This window comes from Chlorocebus sabaeus, chromosome 17, assembly GCF_047675955.1.
Source record: "Chlorocebus sabaeus isolate Y175 chromosome 17, mChlSab1.0.hap1, whole genome shotgun sequence".
In the NCBI taxonomy this organism is placed as follows: Eukaryota; Metazoa; Chordata; class Mammalia; order Primates; family Cercopithecidae; genus Chlorocebus; species Chlorocebus sabaeus.
This window is the reverse complement of record NC_132920.1, coordinates 35,461,517-35,482,964: the sequence shown is the minus strand read 5'-3', so window position 1 is coordinate 35,482,964 and position 21,448 is coordinate 35,461,517. Positions and strand designations below refer to the sequence as shown.

The 21,448-nt window shown below is 47.4% G+C and overlaps 1 protein-coding gene and 1 non-coding gene across 8 annotated transcripts in view; one reads left to right on the top strand and one right to left on the bottom strand.

Moving 5' to 3' along the window:
- PPARD (peroxisome proliferator activated receptor delta) overlaps window positions 1-21,136 on the bottom strand; it is an 85,444-nt gene extending 64,308 nt beyond the window's left edge. For 2 of the 7 annotated variants that reach the window (XM_038005998.2, XM_038005996.2), the window contains exons 1-2: window positions 20,994-21,136; window positions 16,556-16,639 (exon numbers count right to left, since the gene is read on the bottom strand). The gene's annotated coding sequence lies outside the window, so the exon portion shown is untranslated. Of the gene's footprint in view, window positions 1-14,716; window positions 14,807-16,555; window positions 16,640-20,993 lie in introns of all 7 variants that reach the window. The other 5 variants (XM_038005997.2, XM_038006000.2, XM_007972842.3 and 2 more) reach the window with 5 other exon arrangements.
- LOC119626866 (small nucleolar RNA SNORA16B/SNORA16A family) lies at window positions 12,410-12,545 on the top strand. The gene has a single exon (XR_005243059.1). It is a non-coding gene; the product is annotated as a small nucleolar RNA SNORA16B/SNORA16A family (small nucleolar RNA).
- Window positions 21,137-21,448: the final 312 nt, after the last annotated feature.

The window sequence follows — 21,448 nt, the reverse complement described above, 5'->3', positions numbered from 1 at the left end:
AGAGGCAGAGTAAGACTTGGTGCACCTCTCTACCCTCTGCACGTTTGGCAATAACATCAAGAAACAACCAGACAGTTCTTCCCAAGTGCCTCCCTCCAGGCCAAATGCCTTTCCCACAAGTGGGAGGGGAGGTCGGAGGACAAGCAGACACCACGAAACCACCTGAAAAATGGGAAAGGCAAGTCACAAAACTAAATGTTAAACAGTATCCCATTTTGAAAGAAAAAATAACTAGGTATACACAATTTGAAAAGAACCTAGGTTAAAAAAAAAACATGTATCAAAGCAGCCACTTATGTGTGATTATATATTACTTTTTTCTTCTCAGTGCTTATCTGTATTTTCTAATAATCTATAACAAATGAGCATTATTTATATAACTAAAACATTTTTAACTAAATTAAAAACCACATGCATGAAAACTTATGCCTAAGTGCCAGTACCACATTCTAAAAAAAGTCAGTTCCCCAGTTCCTACAATCCTAGCCATTGGTGGCATCTGATTAATTTCAAACCTCCCAAACACAGTTTTCTAAAGGTGTCATCCACTGTTTGTCACTAGTTAGATAAACAGCTTGCAAGTGACAAGCCCTTCCTCCATCACCTCATGCCCAACACCCAGAACCACCTGCCGCCATGGGACACAGACCCGTACCACTCCAGAGCTCACATCCAAAAGCCAGAGCCTCAGCAAGGTGTAAAAGTAAACATAAGGTTTGGGGGTTACAGGCATCCTCAGATCAGAAGATTCCTTACTGCACCTCCCTGCCTTTTCCAGGGACCAGGCAGGGGCTGGCAGGAGCACACTCTAGGCTGCTGTCACTGGGAAGTACCCTGGGGGGCTCCACAGACAATCACTGGACTCGAGTTAATACCTACTCAAGCCAATGTTCAGATGAAGAGGAAGACAAAAATAACATTGAAGTTCTTTTTCTTTTTTTAAATATTATTTTAAATTTTTAAATAAATACATACTGGGTCTCACTATGTTGCCCAGGCTGATCTCAAATGCCTGACCTCAGGTGACCCTCCCACCTTGGCCTTCCCAAGTGCTGGTACTGCTGGTGTGAGCCACCATGCCCAGCTGCCTTGAAGTTGTTTGGTCCAACCAATAATGGCTGGCATCCACCTATGGTGCTGGGTGCTGAGGGTCTAATGACAGTAATGAAACAATAATCAATGAGTGCCTCCTCTGTGCCTTTACACGTATGAGCTCATTGAATCCCCAGGGGTGGAGGGTCTACAGTTATCACCCCCATGCCCCACAGAGTCTGGCTCTTAAGCACTACCCCATATTCCCTAGAAGTTCGTAACCTAACCCTGAGAAACAGCCAGTGAGCTACTTCCTGCTGTGTTCCAGGAGGAAGCTCATTCCCCTCTGAGAAGCCAAAGAAATGAGAAGTGTGGCTGTTTCTGTCTCGGCTGCCCTCCCAGCCTCTAGCTACCCGAGCTCTATGATCCCTGGGGCCTACAGCTGGCCTGAGGAGGAGCCAGCAGGGCAGGCAGATGGGCAAAGTTCCCGGAGACCAGCCAAGGCCACCAGTGAGATGCCATCTATGTCTGCCTCTTCTGATTTCCAATGCCATTCCTGCACCCCAGCCCCTGCATCCAAGCCAAGAAACGGGAACAGAAATAGAAAAGGCTCTCTAAAAATAAATCAAGGATGGTAAGGTGCAAGAAAAGAGAAAAATATAATGCCACTGCTGGTTTGGGTATAGTGAGTCCTGCTAGCTTAGGCAGGGCCCATGTTGGGAGGGCAATATCAAGAGCCCTGGCTCCCTTTCAGCCTCTGCTCACAAGCCTGTGGATGCAACACTTGCATAACTACCAAGGCTGAGGTGACATCAGCAAGAACAGCAGAGCTACTGAACTGAGAAGAACAGGGCTCAAATTCCAATTCCACCACTTGTTAGCTGTTTGACTTGGGCGAGTTGTTTAACCTCTCTGATCCTACACCTTGTCTGTAAAATGGGACTACCCATACCCACCTCTTGCAGGATGGTGTAAAAGGAAGGCGAGCTCATCCGTGGGGTAATGACTGCCTAAGGGAGAACCTGAACAAAGGCAATTTCCCTCCCTTATTTCTCTCCCTATGTGCACATCTGGGCCAGCTTCTCTTTCTCTTTTCACTTCACCAGACTGAAGCCGCTGATTAATCACAGCAGAGATTGTTTTTTTTCTCTTAAGAGTTCCTTCCACCCTACAGGCCGGGCCCACAGCTTGGCTGTTCAGTCTCTTGTGGTTCTAGGGGCTGCTTACTATCTTGGAGCAGATCCAGGGAGCCAGTATGCACGACTATTCTCAGGGCCTCCTCTGTCCACTGACCTGGAATGAGACTCTGCAGGAGGCCCTAAGGCCTGCCAAAATTCTGCCTCTGCTCAGTGACCAACAAGAGACTGCTATTTTCTGAAGCCAACAGCAGTCTGGCCAGTCAAGCAGGTACTTTCCAAACTGGAACAATTAGATCCAGCCAGCCATCCTTCCTAGAAGTCCCTGCTATGCAGTGATCAAAGACATGGGCTTTAATCACTTGGTTTCAAATCCCAGCTCTGCCATTCATTAGCTGTGCAACTTTAGACAATTTTCCTAACCAGTCTGAGCCTCAGTATCCTAATCTCTAAAAGGGGTACAATGGTTCCTACGTCTTAGGGTTGTTGTGTGAATCAAAGTGATATATGTAGTGATTAGCACAATGCATTCAACATGTGGAAACCATATTCTACTCAGATCGTTACCAGGTTATCTACTGGCTCTGCCATGGAAAGGCGATTAGACACAGGTGGGGATAAAAGTCAGCTGTGGGAGTCGCACTGGGGAGACCAACAGGAGTGAAATGGAAAGAAACAGCGAGCTGGGGGGTCTGGACTTCCTTGTGGGCTGAAGAAGGCCATGGAGGGAACCTCTCAGAAACGCCCCAGAACTGCGCAGTGAATGGCCAGCCTGCACTGCTAGATACACAGTGCCATGCCAACACTGACGTGGAACTGCTTTCATCATTCAGAAAGAGGAGGCTGCTTTCTCCCCCTCTTCTAATATTTTTAAGTGACTATGTTTGCCTGCTGGTAGTCCCTCAGTATGATGTGATAAATATCCCATGGAAAGGAACTGAGGAACACGGGCCTAAAACTCGTGAGGTTGTGTGAGGGGGAGGAGAGGAGAAGGAAGGGGCAAAATGCCAAGCAAAGTAAAAGCTGTTATGGCACTTCAGGGCCACCAATCTCATCTCTGACTTCATCTCCTAGTCTCCTCCCTCCCTCCCTCTGTCCAGCCACGCTGGCCTCCTCACTATGCGTTGAACACCTCGGCTGTGTTCCACCACAGGGCCTTGGAACTTGCTTTCCCTCTGCCTGCAAGATTCTTCCCACAATAGTTCACTCTCCTTCTGCTTAAATGTCACCTTCGTGGTGAGACCTTCCCCAGCCCTCTATATGAAACTGCCACATCCTCCTTCCTGCTTAGTTTTCTATAGAGCATTTGAAGCCATCTCACATGCTGCTGACTTAACGCTGACTCCCTCCCTTCCCCCACCTCAGTTACCAGGAGAGCAGGAGATTTTTTATCTGCTTTGTTTATCCCTTCATCCCCAGTGCCTAGCACATAGGAGGTACACAATAAACATTTATCGAATAAATGGAAGAGGAGAGGGGAAGATGGAATTACAGTCAGATTTTAATAATCCTACATCCTCACTGGTCTGAAAGAACTGAAGGTGCTGGGAGAGTTCCAGAGCAAGGATCGGGTACCATAGGAGGCTTTCTCTCTTGCTCCCAAGAACTCCCCAACAGGTTCCCCCAAAGTGCAGACTGTTTCAAATACTGGTTCAGGAAAAGGCTGGGCCTGTGCTCTCCTTGTGCCATGAGAGGGACGCCTTAAAATAAGAACAGGGATCAGCCAGGCCACCACCTGCACCTGGAGGCAGATGAGCCTTATATTAGTCTCCTATTGCACTGTAACAAATTACCACATTACCAAAAATTTAGCGACTTAAAACACATTTATTCTCTTACAGTTCTGGAGGTCAGAAATTCAAAATTAGTTTCACTGGGCTAAAATCAATGTGTTGGCAGGGCTGCACTTCCTCCAGAGGTTCTAGGGGAAAACAGTCTCCTTGCCTTTTCCAGCTTCCAAAGCTATGTTCGTTGCATTTTTGGCCTTCTCTTCCACCTCCAAAGCCAGCAGTGTAGCATCTTGCTGCAGTAGTCACATTGCCTCCTTCTCCTGTATCCATTCTCTCTCTGGCCCCCATTCATAAAGACACTTGGGATTGCATTCAGGGGCCCACCCAGATAATCCAGGATAATCCCCTCATCTCCAGATCCTTAATCACACGTGCAAAGTCCATTATGTCATATAATATTCACAGGTTACAGGGGTTATAAAGGGGTATATTTTGGGGGCCACTATTTAGCTGACCACCAAGGAAGCAAGCTCCAAAAGTCTGGAAGAAACACAGCTCAGATCCCTGGTCTACATGAAAGAAGTGTCAGATTGGGAGCCTTGGCAGCGTCCCCAGGCCAGGGTCTTTCTTTAACTGTAACTGTTTGCTATTTAAATAGGCAGCAGGCCAGGCATGGTGGCTCACACCTGTAATACTAGCACTTTGGGAGGCTGAGGCTAGTGGATTACTGGAGGTCAGGAGTTTCAGGCCAGCCTGGCCAAGATAGTGAAACTTCATTTCTATTAAAATACAAAAATTAGCCGGGTGAGGTAGCGCATGCCTGTAATCCTAGCTACTCGGAAGGCTGAGGTAGGAGAATGGCTTGAACCCAGGAGGCGGAGGTTGCAGTAAGCCGAGATCACACCACTGCGCTCCAGCCTGGGGAACAGAATGAGACTCTGACTCAAAAAAAAAAAAAAAAAAAAAAAAAAAAAACCGTAGGCAGTGGAGAGTTAATTTTATTGCACTGAGCATTCTGGCCCTCGGAGGACCTCCTTGAAAGGGAAGGGTAATTTTCTCTTCTCCAGCCTGAAGCCCCCGATGGACTGCTGAGCAGTACATTCCAGGATGTGTGTGCTGAGGGTCAAGGGAATCCATCAGGATCTCTGTACTTTCCTAAAGGCTTTTACATAGGAGTAGGGGCTGCCAAGAAATGGTCTGGACCACATGAACAAGCTCTAGATCAGGATGGCAGATAAGTGCCGCATCTCATGACTGCAGCTTGGGGTGGAGGGTTCTGAGAACCCATCTGGGCTTGGAGAGGAAAACTGATGTGGTCAGAGTGCCATGACCACCAGGTCAAACTCTAGGAATGGGCAGGTCAATGGCAATCTGCACACTGTGACCAACCCTGGATGCACATATGGACACATGGCACCTCTGGCTGCTACATGGCACCTCTGGATGCTACAGGAAGGTGGCTTCTAACCAGACATGAAGTGACTTGGAGAAGCACACCCTGAGAAACATAACTGCTCCAGGAAAGAGCTGCACATTGTGGACACTCTCCTATGTTGTGCAGACATCATATGCTTTCTTACTTAGCTGGAATATGCTGTTAATTGTGAACCATTTCCCATCACTCCTCCCCGAAGCCCTCAAGGGCCCAGTGAGATGAATGAAGAGGGTAAACTTCTAATGTAAGAACAATATGCTTCTATTATCAGGTTTATTGGTGTGAGGTTAGCCAGTGGACCCAGCTGACCAGCATATTTAGTGAAGAAATGATAGAGTAGTGACTCTCAACCAGGGTTGCTCCCTAGGGGACATTTGGCAATGTCTGCAGACATTTGGGTTTTACAGCTGGGGAGGGGAGAAGAGTGTCACTGGCACCTAGTGTGTAGAAGCCAGGGATGCTGCTCAACATCTTACAATGCACAAATTGCCCATACAAGAGATGATTATCCAGCCCAACATGTTTACAGTGCTAGGGCTGAGAAATTCTACACCAGAGGAACAGGAACTAGGAGGCAAAGAGAGTCAACAGCTATGAACATGGAGATGTTTTAGGCAATTAAGGGAAACAAAGGAAGAGCATGCTTTGCTTGCTTGTTTGGAAAAGGGGGTAATGAGTAGAGCTCTGGGTTCTGACAAACTTGAGAACAGCATGATTGTGAGGAGAGAATGCAGGGTGGCCTGTTCAGCTACTGCTGCCAGTTGGAGAGCAAAGTTGGCTTGTACTTCCACCGGACTGGTGGCAAGGAACTCTGTCTCTGCGAACACAATTCTTGGACGAGGGGTGTGCCAAAAGCAGTGATAAGGATCAAGTGGTCCTAGTAGATCACAAATGAAAGCAATGAAAATCAGCTGTGAGATACCTTTTAGTATCATGATATGGAAGTGAACTTAAGCATGAAGCAGTTTTCCCACACCACTTGGGAACCTCCCTTCAGCATTGTCCTAGAAGAGAACTCTTTCCAAGCTGAGCTGCCATCAGCTGTGGAGAACTTAGTAACGTTCTCAGGAGAGCTGCTGAGGTGACGATGAGGCTGGGTAGAAGTCAGGAGTAAAATAATTTTTGGGGGGAGTCTCTCTGAATCCACTGTGATTCTGATTTTTAAAAAATTATATAAGAAAAAAAGAAAGACAGGACTTTTTTTCTTTTTTTTTTTTTTTTTGAGACAGGGTCTTACTCTGTCACCCAGGCTGGAGTAGAGTGGCGCAAACATGGCTCACTGCAGCCTCAGCCGCCTTGGCTTGAGTGATTCTCCTGCCTCAGCTCCCCAAGGAGCAGGGACTACAGGCATGTACCACCACGCCTGGATAATTTTTGTATTTTTTGTAGAGACGGGGTTTCGCCATGTTGCCCAGGCTGGTCTTGAACTCTGGTGTGCTGGGACTACAGGTATGCGCCACCGCACCCAGATAATTTTTGTATTTTTAGTATAGATGGGGTTTCCCCACGATGGCCAGGCTGGTCTCAAACTCCTGGCCTCAAGTGATTCACTGCGCCTGGCTGGAAGACAGGACTTAAATGAAAAAAAGCGGTGCTGCGACGCACTCCCCTAAACGCCAGGAGCTGTTTAATGGAAGACGAGGCTCCCAGGCTGAGGCTGGGCTCCCTATGCCCGAGCCTGTAAATATGGGCTGGTTCAGAAGTCACTTCTATCTGGGGTCACCCCCTCAGAACCCAGCTTGACAGAAAGGGGACAAACCACCATTTCCTGAGGTTCATTTTAATCCTCACAAGGAAGAAAATGAAGGCTCAGGACATTCAGTCACAAGCCCATGGTTAGAAGGCCAGTCAACACTGGAGCTGAGTCATACCTAGATCTCCAGCACAAAACCCACTCAGGCCTCTTCACAGACAATGAAAGGGCTACAAATGTTCCTCAACTTACGATAAGGGCAAACCCATCATATGTCGAAAATGTCACAAGTCAAAAACGCACATAATATACATAACCTACCGAACACCATAGCTTAGCCTAGCCTACTGCAAATGTGCCAGAACATGTCCATTAGCCTACAGGCAACATCATCTAACACTGAGCTTATCTTATAATTTTGAGAATCTCATGTAATTGAATACTGTACTGAAAGTGAAAAAACAGAATGGTCATATGAGAGCCAGGGCATGGTGGCTCACACCTGTAATCAGCACTGTGGGAGGCCGAGGTGGCCAGATCACCTGGCCAGGAGTTAGAAACCAGCCTGGCCAACATGGTGAAATCCTATCTCTACAAAAATACAAAAATTAGCCAGGCCTGGTGGCAGTCGCCTGTAATCCCGGCTACTCAGGAGGCTGAGGCAGGAGAATCGCTTGAACCCGGGAAGCAGAGGTTGCTGTGAGCTGAGATCGCACCACTGCACTGCAACCCCGGGCAAGAGTGAGACTACGTCTCAAAAAAAAAAAAAAAAAAAAAAAAAAAGAATGGTTGTATGAGTTCTAAAGGACGGGGCTTCTGCTGAACGTGTATCGCTTTTACATCACTGTGAAGATACCTTTTAGTATACCCCCATTATAAGTTGGGGACTGTATTTAAAAAAGGGTGAGGATACCAGATGCTAAAACCCAGAAGCCGGTGCCCCAGGGAAACACAGAAGGCACCAGCTCTTTGCTAACATGTTAGCCCCATACAGAGCCTTCTCTCAGCTTCAAGTAGTTGCTCCAATCTGACCTCCTCCCTCAAATTCTTTCTGCTGTGTGCCCCTCCTGACTCCTCTCTTCCCCTACCTTTGTCCCTCTTCCTACCATTCTCTAATCTGTCCTCCCTGTTCCTTCTTGCTCCACACCTTGCTTCTATAATACTGAAACTGAAGTGTATTTGAAACATGGTTAGTGGTGTTAAATGAAGTTTCACCTTTCTTGCTTTTTATTTTTGAATAATTTATGCTTAACTTTTTATGTGCTTTGACAATAAAACCTAAATTTAGTTGCCTTCTAAAGTTTGTGAACTCTTTTAATCTCTCCTGTGCATCAACAGCCCTAAATGGATACAGGGTAGGGATGGGTTACTCCACCCTGGCTCTGGGTGTTTAATCTGTGTGGCTGAAATATCAAAATCAATGCACTTAAATGGCAACCAGAGGAACTCAGATTTAAAGTGAGGAAGAATTTCCTTACACTTAGACTACTGCAGTCCTCTACCTATCCACTCTATCTCCATTCCTAATCTACTTTTTTGTAATATTAACACCGTCACTCCTTGCTTCAAAACCTCTGAGGCAGAGGTTGCAGTGAGCCGAGATCACACCTGCACTCTAGTCTGGATAACAGAGCGAGACTTCATCTCAAAAAAAAAAAAAAGAGAAGAAAAAGAACTGGCCGGGCACAGTGGCTCATGCCTTTAATCCCAGCACTTTGGGAGGCCAAGGTAGGAATTAATGACTTGACCTCAGGAGTTTGAGACCAGCTTGGACAACAGAGGGAGACCTGATCTCTACAAAAAGTTAAAAAATGAGGTGGGCATGATGGTGCATACACGTAGTCTTAGTTACTTGGGAGGCTGAGGTGAAAGGATCACTTAAGCCTGAAAGTCAAGGCCAGATACAGTGAGCCAAGACTGTGCCACTGCACTCCAGCCTGGGCAAGAGTGAGATCCTGTCTCAAAAAAAAAAAAAAAAAAAGGCTGGGTGTGGCGGCTCATGCCTATAATCTCAGCAGTTTGGGAGGCTGAGGCAGATGGATCACTTGAGGCCAGGAATTCAAGACCAGCCTGGTCAATGTAGCGAGATCACAAGACACCATCTTTACAAAAAATTTTAAAATGAGCTGGGCATGGTAGCACATACCTGTAGTCCTAGCTACTCTGGAGGCTGAGGCAGGAGGATTGCTTGAGCCCAGAAGTTGGAAGCTGCAAGTGAGCTATGACTGTACCACTGCACTCTAGTCTGGGTGACTGAGGGAGATCTTATCTCAAATAAAATCAAACAAAAGAACTAACAGTATGTTACCAATGATAAAAATCAAGCTTTCAAGAGAAAATTCAAATTTGGAAAACATGTATTGACCACTGTGAGCCTGACAGCCTCCCAATACTTAAAGACTTTTTAAAAATGAGGTCAGTGGTGATATTAACGAATATGATTTTTTGATATTGTAAAATAAAATGTGTCAACATTTGGAAGATCTATATAGTGAAACAATATTTCCCAATGACCAATTCAAAGAAAAAGATCATGCAAAGTGCAAGACAGACCAATGGATTTTAACAGCACGAAGTATGAAAAGTCTGTTGGTAAGGTTTCAAACTCCATGTTGCAACTAACCTTTAAGAAACTACTATTTGTTGAGTTTAGTATAGTATCAAAGAAGAATAGAAGAATACCCACATGATCTGCAAAGGCTATTAAAATACTCCTCCCTTTCTCAATCATGTATCTGTGTAAGGCCAGATTTTTCATCACGTCTTTCAAACAAAACAACATACCACAAGAGATTGAATATAGAAGCAGAGGTAAGAATTCAGCTGTCTTTTATTAAACCAGGCACAAAAAAAGACTGGTAAAAATGTAAAACAACATCACTCCCTTCAATAATTGCTTTGTTTTGAAAAATAGTTATTTTCATTAAAAAGTCATTTATGATTGCATGTAGTGCATTTATTAAATGATTTTTTAAATTAGTAACTTCTAAAAATTCCTGTTTTAATTTCTTCCTTTTTTTTTTTTTTTTTTTTTTTTTTTTTTTAAGACAGGGTCTTGCTCTGTCGCCCAGGCTAAGTGCAGTAGTGCAATCTTGGCTCACTGCAACCTCCCCCTCCCAGTCTCCAGCAATCCTTCCACTTCAGTCTCCTGAGTAGCTGGGATTACAGGTACATGCCACCACATCCAGCAAATCTGTGTATTTTTTGTACAGACAGGTCTCACCATGTTGCCCAGGCTGATCTTGAACTCCTGGACTCAAGTGATCCACCAGCCTCGGCCTCTCAAAGTGCTGGGATTACAGGTGTGAGCCACCGCGCCCGGCCTATTACAACTTCAAACATGGTAACCATAAGCCCTTGGGGTCTTCAATAATTTTTAAGAATCTAAAGGGGCTGGGCATGGTGGCTCACGCCTGTAATCCCAGCACTTTGGGAGGCCCAGGTGGGCAGATCACGAGGTCAGGAGATTAAGACCATCCTGGCTAACATGGTGAAACCCTGTCTCTACTAAAAATACAAAAAAATTAGCTGGGCATGGCGGTGGGCACCCGTAGTGCCAGCTACTCAGGAGGCTGAGGCAGGAGAATGGCGTGAACCCGGGAGGCGGGGCTTGCAGGGAGCCGAGATTGTGCCACTGCACTCCAGCCTGGGCGACAGAGTGAGACTCCGTCTCAAAAAAAAAAAAAAAAAAAAGAATCTAAAGGGATATTGAGGCCAAAAAGTTTGAGAATACTGTTTCATAATATTCTAAAGTTGAGTTCAAAATAAGCCATCTTTTGGCCAGGCATGGTGGTTCATGCCTATAATCCCAGCCCTTTGGGAGACCGAGGTGGGCAGATCACCTGAAGTCAGGTGATCCTGAAGTTGAGACCAGCCACCAACACGGTGAAACCCCACCTCTACTAAAAACACACAAAATTAGCCAGGCGTGGTGACACATGCCTGTAATCCCAGCTACTTGGGAGGCAGAGGTTGCAGTGAGCCAACATCGATCGTGCCATTGCACTCCAGCCTGGGCAATAGAGCGAGAGACTCCATCTCAGAAAAAAAAAAAAAAAAAAAATGATGCATAGACCAATGGAACAGAATACAGAACCCAGAAACAAATCCACACACCTACAGTGAACTCACTTTTGACAAAGGTGCCAAGAACATATACTGAGGAAAAGACAGTCTCTTCAATAAATGGTGCTCAGAAAACTGGATATTCACATGGAGAAGAATGAAACTAGATCCCTATCTCTTGTGATATACAAAAACCAAATCAAAATAAATTAAAGACTTAAATCTAAGACTTTAAACCATGAATCTACTACAAGAAAACATACGAGAAAATCTCCAGGACACTGGTCTGGGCAAAAAAATTTATTGAGCAATACCCCGCAAGCACAGGCAACCAAAGCAAAAATGGTCAAATGGGATCACATCATATTAAACAGCTTCTGTACAGCAGAGGAAACAATCAACAAAGTGAAGAGACAACCCACAGGATGAGAGAAAATATTTGCAAACTACCCATTTGACAAGGGGTGAATAACAAGAATATATAAGGAGCTCAAACCACTCTATAGGAAAAAAACTAATAATTTGATAAAAGGATGGACAAAAGATTTTAACAGACATTTTTCAAAAGAAGACATACAGGCTGGGTGTGGTGGCTCATGCCTGTGATCCCAACACTTTGGGAGCCCAAGGTAGGCAGATCACTTGAGGTCAGGAGTTCGAGACCAGCCTGGCCAACATGGCAAAACCCCATCTCTACTAAAAATACAAAAATTAGCTGGGCATGGTGGCGGGCACCTGTAATTCGAGCTACTCAGGAGGCTGAGGCAGGAGAATCACTTGAACCTGGGAGGCAGAGGTTTCAGTGAGCCGAGATTGTGCCATTGCACTCCAGCCTGGGCGACAAGAGCAAGATTCCATCTCAAAAAAAAAAAAAAAAAGAAAGACATACAAATGGCAAGCAGGCATATGTAAAAGTGCTCAGTATCATTCATCATCAGAGAAATGGAAATCAAATCTACAATGAGGCCAGGCACGGTGGCTCACATCTGTAACCCCAGAACTTTGGGAGGCTGAGGTGGGTAGATCACCTGAGGTCAGGAGTTTGAGAACAGCCTGGCCAACATGGGAAAACCCTGTCTCTACTAAAAATGCAAAAATTAATCGGGCGTGGTGGCAGGCACCTAGAGTCCCAGCTACTTGGGAGGCTGAGTGAGGCAGGAGAATTGCTTGAATCTGGGAGGCAGAGGTTGCAGTGAGCCAAGATGGCGCCACTATACTCCAGCCTCGGCGACAGAGCAAGACTCTATCTCAAAACAAAACAAAACAAAACAAAACTACAATGAGATGTCATCTCACCCCAATTAAAACAGCTTATATCAGTGGCCCTTTGTCAAAGCTGCAGTGGTTTCTACACAGCTGCTGTGGTCAAAGAGGAGCCCAGAGTGACAGTTTTCCTTGATAGTTGTCATTCTGTTTCTTGTAACTCATCTGCAACATTTTGGGAAGATACAGTTCCATTGTAAAATTAAAAAACTAAAAAAAAAAAAAAAAAAAAAAGGCCAGGTGTGGTGCAGTGGCTTATGCTTGTAATCCTAGCACTTTGGGAAGCTGAGGCAGGGAGATCACCTGAGGTCAGGAGTTCAAGACCAGTCTAGCCAACATGGTGAAATGCCATCTCTACTAAAAATACAATTAGCAAGGTGTGGTGGTGCATGCCTATAAATCCCAGCTCCTTGGGTGGTTGGGGCACGAGAATCACCTGAACCCAGGAGACAGAGATTGCAGTGAGCCAAGATCATGCCACCGCACTCAGGCCTGGGTGACAGAGCCAGATGCCATCTCTAAATAAATACATCTGAAATGGCTTATATCCAAAAGACAGGCAATAACACATTCTAGTGAGAATGTAGAGAAAAGGGAATCCTTATACACTGTTGGTGGGAATGTAAATTAGTACAACCACTATGGAGAACAGTTTGAAGGTTCCTCAAAAAACTAAAAATCGAGCCACCATATGATCCAGCAATCCCACTGCTGGGTATATACCCAGAAGAAAGGAAATTGGTATACTGAAGAGATCTGCACTCCTGTTTGCTACAGCACTGTTTACAATAGCTAAGATTTGGAAGTGACCTAAGTGTCTATCAACAAATGAGTATGTAGTACATACACACAATGGAGTACTATCAGCTATAAAAAAGGATGAGATCCAGTCATCTGCAACAACATAGATGAAACTGAAGGTCACTATGCTAAATGAAATAAGGCAGGAACAGAAAAACCAACATTGCATGTTCTTATTTGTGGGATCTAAAAATCAAAACAAAAGAACTCACGGACACAGAGAGTAGAAGGATGGTTACCAGAGGCTGGGAGGGAGTGAGGAGCTGCAGGAGCAGGTGCAGATGGTTAATGGGTACAAAACAAATACAGAAAGAATGAGTAACACCTACAATTTGATAGCACAGCAGGGTGACTATAGTCAATAGTAACTATACATTTTTAAATAACTTAATGAGTGTAATTGAATTGTTTGCAACTCAATAGATAAATGCTTGAGGGGATGGATACACCATTCTTCCGGATGTGCTTATTTCACATTGCACGCCTATATCAAAACATCTAATGGGCCGGGCACAGTGGCTCACGCCTGTAATCCCAGGACTTTGGAAGGTCAAGGCAGGTGGCTCACCTGAGGTCAGGAGTTCAAGACCAGCCTGGCCAACATGGTGAAAACCCATCTCTACCAATGATACGAAAATTAGCTGGGCATGGTGGCATATATCTGTAATCCCAGCTATTCAGGAGGTTAAGGCACAAGAATCGCTTGAACCCAGGAGGCGAAGGTCACAATGAGCTGAAATCAGGCCACTGCATTCTAGCCTGGGTGACAGAGTGAATCTGTGTCTCAAAAACAAAAATTAAAAAAAAAAAAAAGGCTGGGCGCGGTGGCTCAAGCCTGTAATCCCAGCACTTTGGGAGGCCAAGACGGGCGGATCACGAGGTCAGGAGATCGAGACCATCCTGGCTAACACGGCGAAACCCCGTCTCTACTAAAAAACACAAAAAACTAGCTGGGCGAGGTGGCGGGCACCTGTAGTCCCAGCTACTCGGGAGGCTGAGGCAGGAGAATGGTGTAAACATGGGAGGCGGAGCTTGCAGTGAGCTGAGATCTGGCCACTGCACTCCAGCCTGGGCAACAGAGTGAGACTCCGTCTCAAAAACAAACAAACAAACAAACCATCTCATGTACTCTCATAAATATACACACCTACTACTATGTACCCATTAAAAAAAAAAAAAAAACTAGTCAGGCACGGTGGTGTGTACCTGTAGTCCCAGCTACTTGGGAGGCTGTGGTGAGAGGCCTGCCTAGGTAGGCCAAGTTTATCCAACCCATGGCCCATGACTGCATGCAGCCCAACACAAATAACGTAAACCTTCTTAAAACATGAGATTCTTTTGCCATTTTTATTTTTAGCTCATTAGTTATTGTTAGTGTTAGTGTATTTTATGTGTAGCCCAAGATAATAATTATTCTTCCAATGTGGCCCAGGGATGCCAAAAGACTGGACACACCCCTGGACCTAGGTGATATAGCAATACCCCATCAAGAGGGCAGGGCAGGGGAGGGGAGGAGAGGGGAGGGGAGGGGATGGGAGGCAAGGCAAGGCAAAGCTCCTACCTGTGACTGAGAGCTCAAGGTTCAGGGAGGAACTGGACAACTGACCCCTGGAAATGCATGTACAATTGCTGCCACTGGGCCTAGCTGCTGCTAAAGCAAATGACAAAGCAAATCAGTTCAACTCAGTAGCTCTCCCTGCTCAAGGGGTACTTCGACCTCTTCCCTCTTGGGGAACCTCAGAAGCCTCTGAAACTCCTCGCTTCTTCTTCCCTCACATTCCCTTCAGAGGAAAGCACTTGGTATGGGTTTGAAAGCAGGAGGGCCACCCCACCCAGGACCTTCCTGAAAGATCTGCAAACAACCTGACCCCTATGGACAGAGAGACACAGGGACTCACCACCCTGTCTGACAACAGGAAAACCTGCAGGGTGTTAAAGGCAGAGAAGGGGAAGTGAAGCCCACAAACAGCTACTGGAACCACTGAACTTCAGAGATTAAAACAAACCAGGCAGGAGGCCCACGTTTCCCTGGCCCCCAGCAGGGACCCACAACCCAGCCTTCCAAAGAGGACAATGAACATTGTATTCCCTGGAGCTCCACTTTGAGAGTTTATAAAACCTGCCAGACATCCTGAGAACATAGAAACAGCAATGGGAAATCCAGAGCATTGTTCAGACTCTTGGTGAGAACCTCCTACCCCTGCAGAGATGGAAGAAACAATTCTGTGTGTTATGGTCAGCTCGCATATATACCAGCAAACCACAGACCCATGAGGCAGCAACTGGATCTGTTTTTTACTACTATCATTTCCCAAGTGCCAGGCACATAGTTGGCACTCAAAAATATTTGTTCCCAGCTGGGTGCAGTGGCTCCCATCTGTAATCCCAGCACTCTGGGTGGCCGAGGCGGGTGGATCACCCAACATCAGGACTTTGAGACCAGCCTGGCCAACATGGTGAAACCCCATCTCTACTAAAAATACAAAAATTAGCCGGATATGGTGGTGCATGTCGGTAATCTCAGCTACTCAGGAGGCTGAGGCAGGAGAATCGCTTGAACCTGAGAGGCGGAGGTTGCAGTGAGCCAAGATCATGCCATTGCACTCCAGCCTGGGCAACAAGAGCAAAACTCCACCTCAAAAAAAAAAAAAAAAAAAAAAAAGGCCGAGTGCGGTGGCTTACGCCTGTAATCCCTGCACTTTGGAAGGCTGAGGTGGGCGGATCACCTGAGGTCAGGAGTTCCAGACCAGCCTGGCCAATACAGTGAAACCCCATCTCTACTAAAAATACAAAAATTAGCCGGGCATGGTGGCGGGCACCTGTAGTCCCAACTACTCGGGAGGGTGAGGCAGGAGAAGCGCTTGAACCCAGAAGGAGGTTGCAGTGAGCCAAGATCGCGCCACTGTACTCCAGCATGGGGGACAAGAATGTGACTTCATCTCAAAAAATGAACAAACAAACAAAAAAATGTATATATTTGCTCCCTAAATATGATGGACACCATCTTTGTAGTCTGGCACCCTAGGTACCCATATGGGCAAAGATGAAAGTCCATTCATTTATTCATTCAACAAATATTTATTATCTCCTCTGTGCCAGGCACTATCCTAGACACAACAGGCAGCAAAATAACTCCCTGCCCTGTGGAGTTTATCTTTAAATGGGCGCAAAGGTGGGAATCTTCATGCTTCTGAAAAAACTATGTAAACCACAGACATTCAATAATTACTTAATAAATGTCTATACTACACATAAGCAACTGGTACCAGATGCTGTGACAGGAACCTGGAATCTGGGAATAAGCCCTAGTGAAATTATTTCATCTTCAAGGTCAGGATCTTAAATCTGGATCCTGTGTCAGTGGTGATCAGGGACTCCTGAGTAAAGAAAATGGGATTACCTCATTGGTGCATCTGTCTTCATCTGTTGGTGAGCAGAAGCCACTGTGTGAGTATCATGTGCATGCCCAAAACACTGTACAACACTGCAGGATAGAAAAAACCCCAACAGCTTTAGCTGAGAAATGCCAGGGGCCCTAAAAGCAACTCTAATAAGTTATACCCACCATAACTCAAAGAGTGCTCCCAAGGTAATCTGGCTCCTCGTCTGTCCCTTACACACCACCCTGAGATGTGATTCTGAGCCTGAGTCAGCAAATATTTCCCCAATCCTGGAAGGAGTCTGCTCGCTCCCAAGCACGCAGACACTGGCTTTGCTGATTTTGTCAGGTCGGGGCAGAAGGAGCAGGCAAGGTAAGAAAGGAGCTGGTGCCCAATACCCTCCATGGGTAGCAGCTCATAAATGAAGATGTCCTGAGTCATAGTTGATTCCTTCACCAAAGCCCCTGGAGAATGAACTGGAGTCACATCCCAATCCCCAGCCTGCTGAGTTATGAAGGCTAGGAGCCTTCTGCTAAGGAAGAAGAACCATATGTCTGAAACCTGATGCAAGGGGCCATGTTCTCCCTGCCAGGCTCAAGGTAAGTTCCAAGGGCTCCTCTGACATCCTGGAATCCAGCTGTTGCAAGAAGCCCCTCCCCCTGGCTCCAAAGGCAGAGAAAAATGCTCAGGGACACCAAACCATCTCAAGAAGCAGTTACTAGGTAATCTGGGACAACATGGCATAGACAATGGCGTCGGGCACAGGGCTAAGCAAGGGCCTGGCAGAATGGACAAAGCCCACAGAGACCTGGATAGGGAGGAAGAGAACGTTTCCAGTGTGGGCAATGCTGAGCAGTGGAGCTGGGTCCTGCAATTTCCAGGCCCTTCAGAGGCACTGGAGGAAGGCACTACTGTTCAGCTTCCCAGCCTGCAGGGAACACTCAGGGAGCTGGGCCTCAGGGACAGGATACAGCTGAAGCCCTTAAAGTGACAGGTCCAGGGTGGTTGCGGTGGCTCACACCTGTAATCCCAGCATGTTGGGAGGCTGAGGTGGGCAGATCACGAGGTCAGAAGATCGAGACCATCCTGGCTAACATGGTGAAACTCCGTCTCTACTAAAAAATACAAAAAACTAGCCGGGTGTGGTGGCGGGCACCTGTAGTCCCAGCTACTCGGGAGGCTGAGGCAGGAGAATGGCATGAACCTGGGAGGCAGAGCTTGCAGTGAGCCGAGATCACGCCACTACACTCCAGCCTGGGCGACAGAGCGAGACTCTGTCTCAAAAAAAAAAAAAAAGTGACAGGTAGAACTCCTGAGAGAGAGGAGCTGCACTACTCCAGGATGTGCCAGAATCCGCAGGCCCTGAAGACATCTTGCACAACAGTCAGGACAGCTGTAGGCCCAAAGCAGAGGCCTAATGGCTTCCTAGGCCAGTACACTACACTGTCTATCCTCTTACCAGGCCCTAAGGGAAGGGGTCTAAGGGACCACAGGTGGGGTTGAAAGGCTGAGGAGGAGCAATTCTTCCTGAATGGGTTAAGGCGTATATTACACAAGAAGGCCATGATGAAGAGGCAGAGAAAGGCAGCCGAACGAGCAGTCTGTGTAATCTCAGTGCTCTGGGAGGCCAAGGTGGGGAGGACTGCTTGAGGCCAGGAGTTTGAGACATTGTGAGAGCCTGTCTTTACCAAAAAATTGTTTTTTAATTAGCTGAGTATGGTGGCGTACACCCATAGTCCCCGCTACTCTGGAGGCTGAGGCAGGAAAATCCCCGAGCCCAGGAGTTCGAGGTTACAATGCACTATGATAGCACCACTGCACTCCAGTCTGGGCAACAGAACAAAACCTTGTGTCACAAAAGAAAGAAGGAAAGAAAATCCAGACCCAGACTCTGCAAAAATCACTGAATGGGAAGGAATTTGGTAATTGACAATCATGACTACCTTCTCAGAAAACGAGAGTGGACAAACTGCGAGAAGCTATCCAGCTGGGGCTGCTGGTGCCCAAGCTGCTCCACAAGGACTGGCCTTGACCTGTTCTCAAATCTCTCACCTGTCACCACAGCAGAGAGCACTACTAAGGGGTAAGCGCGGCCAGGAGTAACAAACTGCTCAAAAGAGTAAGGAGGAGTCCTTGAGAGCCAGAGACTAGACTAAAAATCTGTCCAACACTTGACCTCTACCTCTTTAGAATGATTCACTAAAACCCTGGAGAGATGCTATTCACAGGAACATGGAAACCCTCTGGTCCAGTCTGCCCAAATCCTTGCAAGTGCTGCAAAGGGGGTCTTGGGGTCAGTGGAGAGGGGACTGGCTCAATGACAGGCCATCCACAATCCTACTGCTTTCACAGAAAACAGTCAGTGCACAAGAGGATTACAAAACTTTAAAGTCTGGTCAAGCTGGTTCCTTTGGCTCTCCACCACAGCTCCTAAAGGTTGCCAACTCCTGTGTCCAATCTGGCTCAAAGACAGCACAATCATGAAAAGAGGAGCCCTAGAAACCTGGGGCCAGGTGAAACAATGAGCCTTCATCTCTAAACATGAGAGTGGGTCATGCTTTCAGAATCCTCCAAGATCAGACTGGGTAGAAACAAAGGATATGTTATTTCTTGAATATTTCTTTAGAGAACCAACGCCAAATAAAGGAGCTCAAACTGAAGGATATGAAGAGAATTTTCTGTTTGGTAAGGTTAAACATCCAGACACACATGTAAGGCGGTGGGCTCTCAAGTCCCAGAAAAGACAATCTATGTGACTGGAAGCAGACGTGTCTGCTCAAGTTCCTGACAAGGTCTAACTACTGCGGCCTCACAACCTGCCCAGGTAGTTATGAATCTGATACCTCATACTATGCCTGTGCAAAGGGAACAGAACTTTGGCGTCGCCCTTCCTCTTGGATACAGAGGAAATTAAGCTCCCAGGGAAAAAGAGGGAGAATTTGGATTCCCTAGATTCAGAAAAGAACAAAGAAAAAAGAGGGAGAAGAGACTCCAAGAGAACATGTTCAGTGACCAACATAGAGGCACATTCAGTTAGCCAAAGATTGTCAAAGAGATATGAGAGAAAATCAGCAGCTGTTTCAAGCCACCAATAATAAAAGGACAGATGCCCGCCAGCCCCAGGGCTATCAGGCCAGCAATCTATTTCAAAACTCGAACGGGAAAAAAAAAGTTCTGGAGCCAGTACACAGAAAAAAGGTTGAAGACCACAAGGATTTTCTGGGGCACAGCTTCTGGAGAATTCTCTTAGCCCTTTGGGATGGAGCACAGGGTGGAGGGTGGGAGTGAGGGCACACAAAGGCTGGATGGTATAAGTGTATTCCATATATCCAGAGTGGAAAGACACAAAACCCTGGTTCCTGGAAAGGGAAAAGAATTGGACAAAGCCTCTGGCTACCCGCGGCACACATCCAGCTCAGCGCCGTCTCTCCCCAAGGGTTCCTGGAAGTCAACAGCCCTATAAAGGAGAAGTATTAAAGCTGAGATGAGAAGAATGGCCTACAAATTGGACATCATCTCTGATGCAACACCCAAGTAAATTCTCCCACACAATCTGTTATTTCCTTTAATCAATCAGCCTCCTAATTCGATCAAGGTCTGAACACCTCCACCCCACCCCATGGTTCTGTCAACTGCAGGTCAAGTGAAAGTAGAGTGTGGAGCTAACGCTTCTCCCTGAAGCAGGGGAAAGGAACAGGGAGAGAAAAGGAGGTGGGCGACAGGAATGTAGGGGACCGAACCGATACGAAGGAAATTGGAAAGAGGAGCAAAAACAGGGCCTCTTAGGGAGCCAAGGTGAAAGTCTTAGGGAGACAGGGACTGCAAGCCCGGAGCTGGAAAAAGCCTAGGAACACCCTGGGGAAGAGGATGAGGACCCATAGTACTGGGAGGGATCAGGCCACACATAAGGGGACAAGGATGGGGAAAGACAGGAAAGCCTGCGAGAGCAAGGATGGGAGGATGAAGGCAGGAGACAAGGATAACGAGGGGGACAGAGGAAAAGATCCCCGAAAAGACCCTAGGTAGATACGGCAATGGATTCGGGGACACCAGAAAGGGGTGAAGGAAGAGATCAGAGGCAGGGGAGGGGAGTGGGAGAGGCCCCCGGGCCTGAGACAGGGTTCTCCCAAGTGGGAGGAGACGGAGCCACGAGGCCCAAGAAGGGGCACAGAGTCGGGTGGAAGGAGGCCCGTGTTTCGGACTCACTCACGCAGCTATGGGGGTCCAAAGGCGGGGGGCGCAGGGGCGGCGGGGCGCCTACACGGCAACGCACGGCGGCTGACCGGAGCGGGCCGGAGCATCAGGAAGCCGCCGCGACGCTGTCCGCGGACCCTGGCAGCTCCCCGCACCCCGCTCCCCGCCGCCGGGCCTTGCGCCCCAGTCCCGCTGGCCGCCTCGGCCCAGGCCCGCCGCTTCCCTCCGCCACTTGCCTGCCCGCTTCTCTCGTCTCAGACTGACCTGTCCCGGCTGCCTACGGCGCCACCGCCGCAGTCCCACAGGCTCCGCAGAATTCTCCCGCTCCTGCCAAAACTTTTCCCATTAATCCCCAGGTCCGCGGCTGCCGCAGCGTCACACGCTCCGCGGCCCGGCCCCGCCCCCACCAGCGCGACGTCACCGCGCTGTCCGGCCCTTCCCTTCCCACGCCCCCTTCCGCCTGGCGGCGACCAATCACCACGCCTCCTGGAGACTCCCCTGATTCTGCCTCTCCGCCCACCGCACGCTGCCCAGGGCCCGCCTGTGGCGCCCTCTGGTGCGGGATGCGGACATAGCAGCTAAGGGAGAGCGCCTGGGCCAGTAGAACAAGTCCAGCAAGTGTCACAAGAGGGAATTTAAAGCTGGAAGGGAATTTCGAGGTCATCTAGTGCAACCTCCTCATCTTCCAGTGAAGAAACTAGTCCTAGAAAAGGTATGTG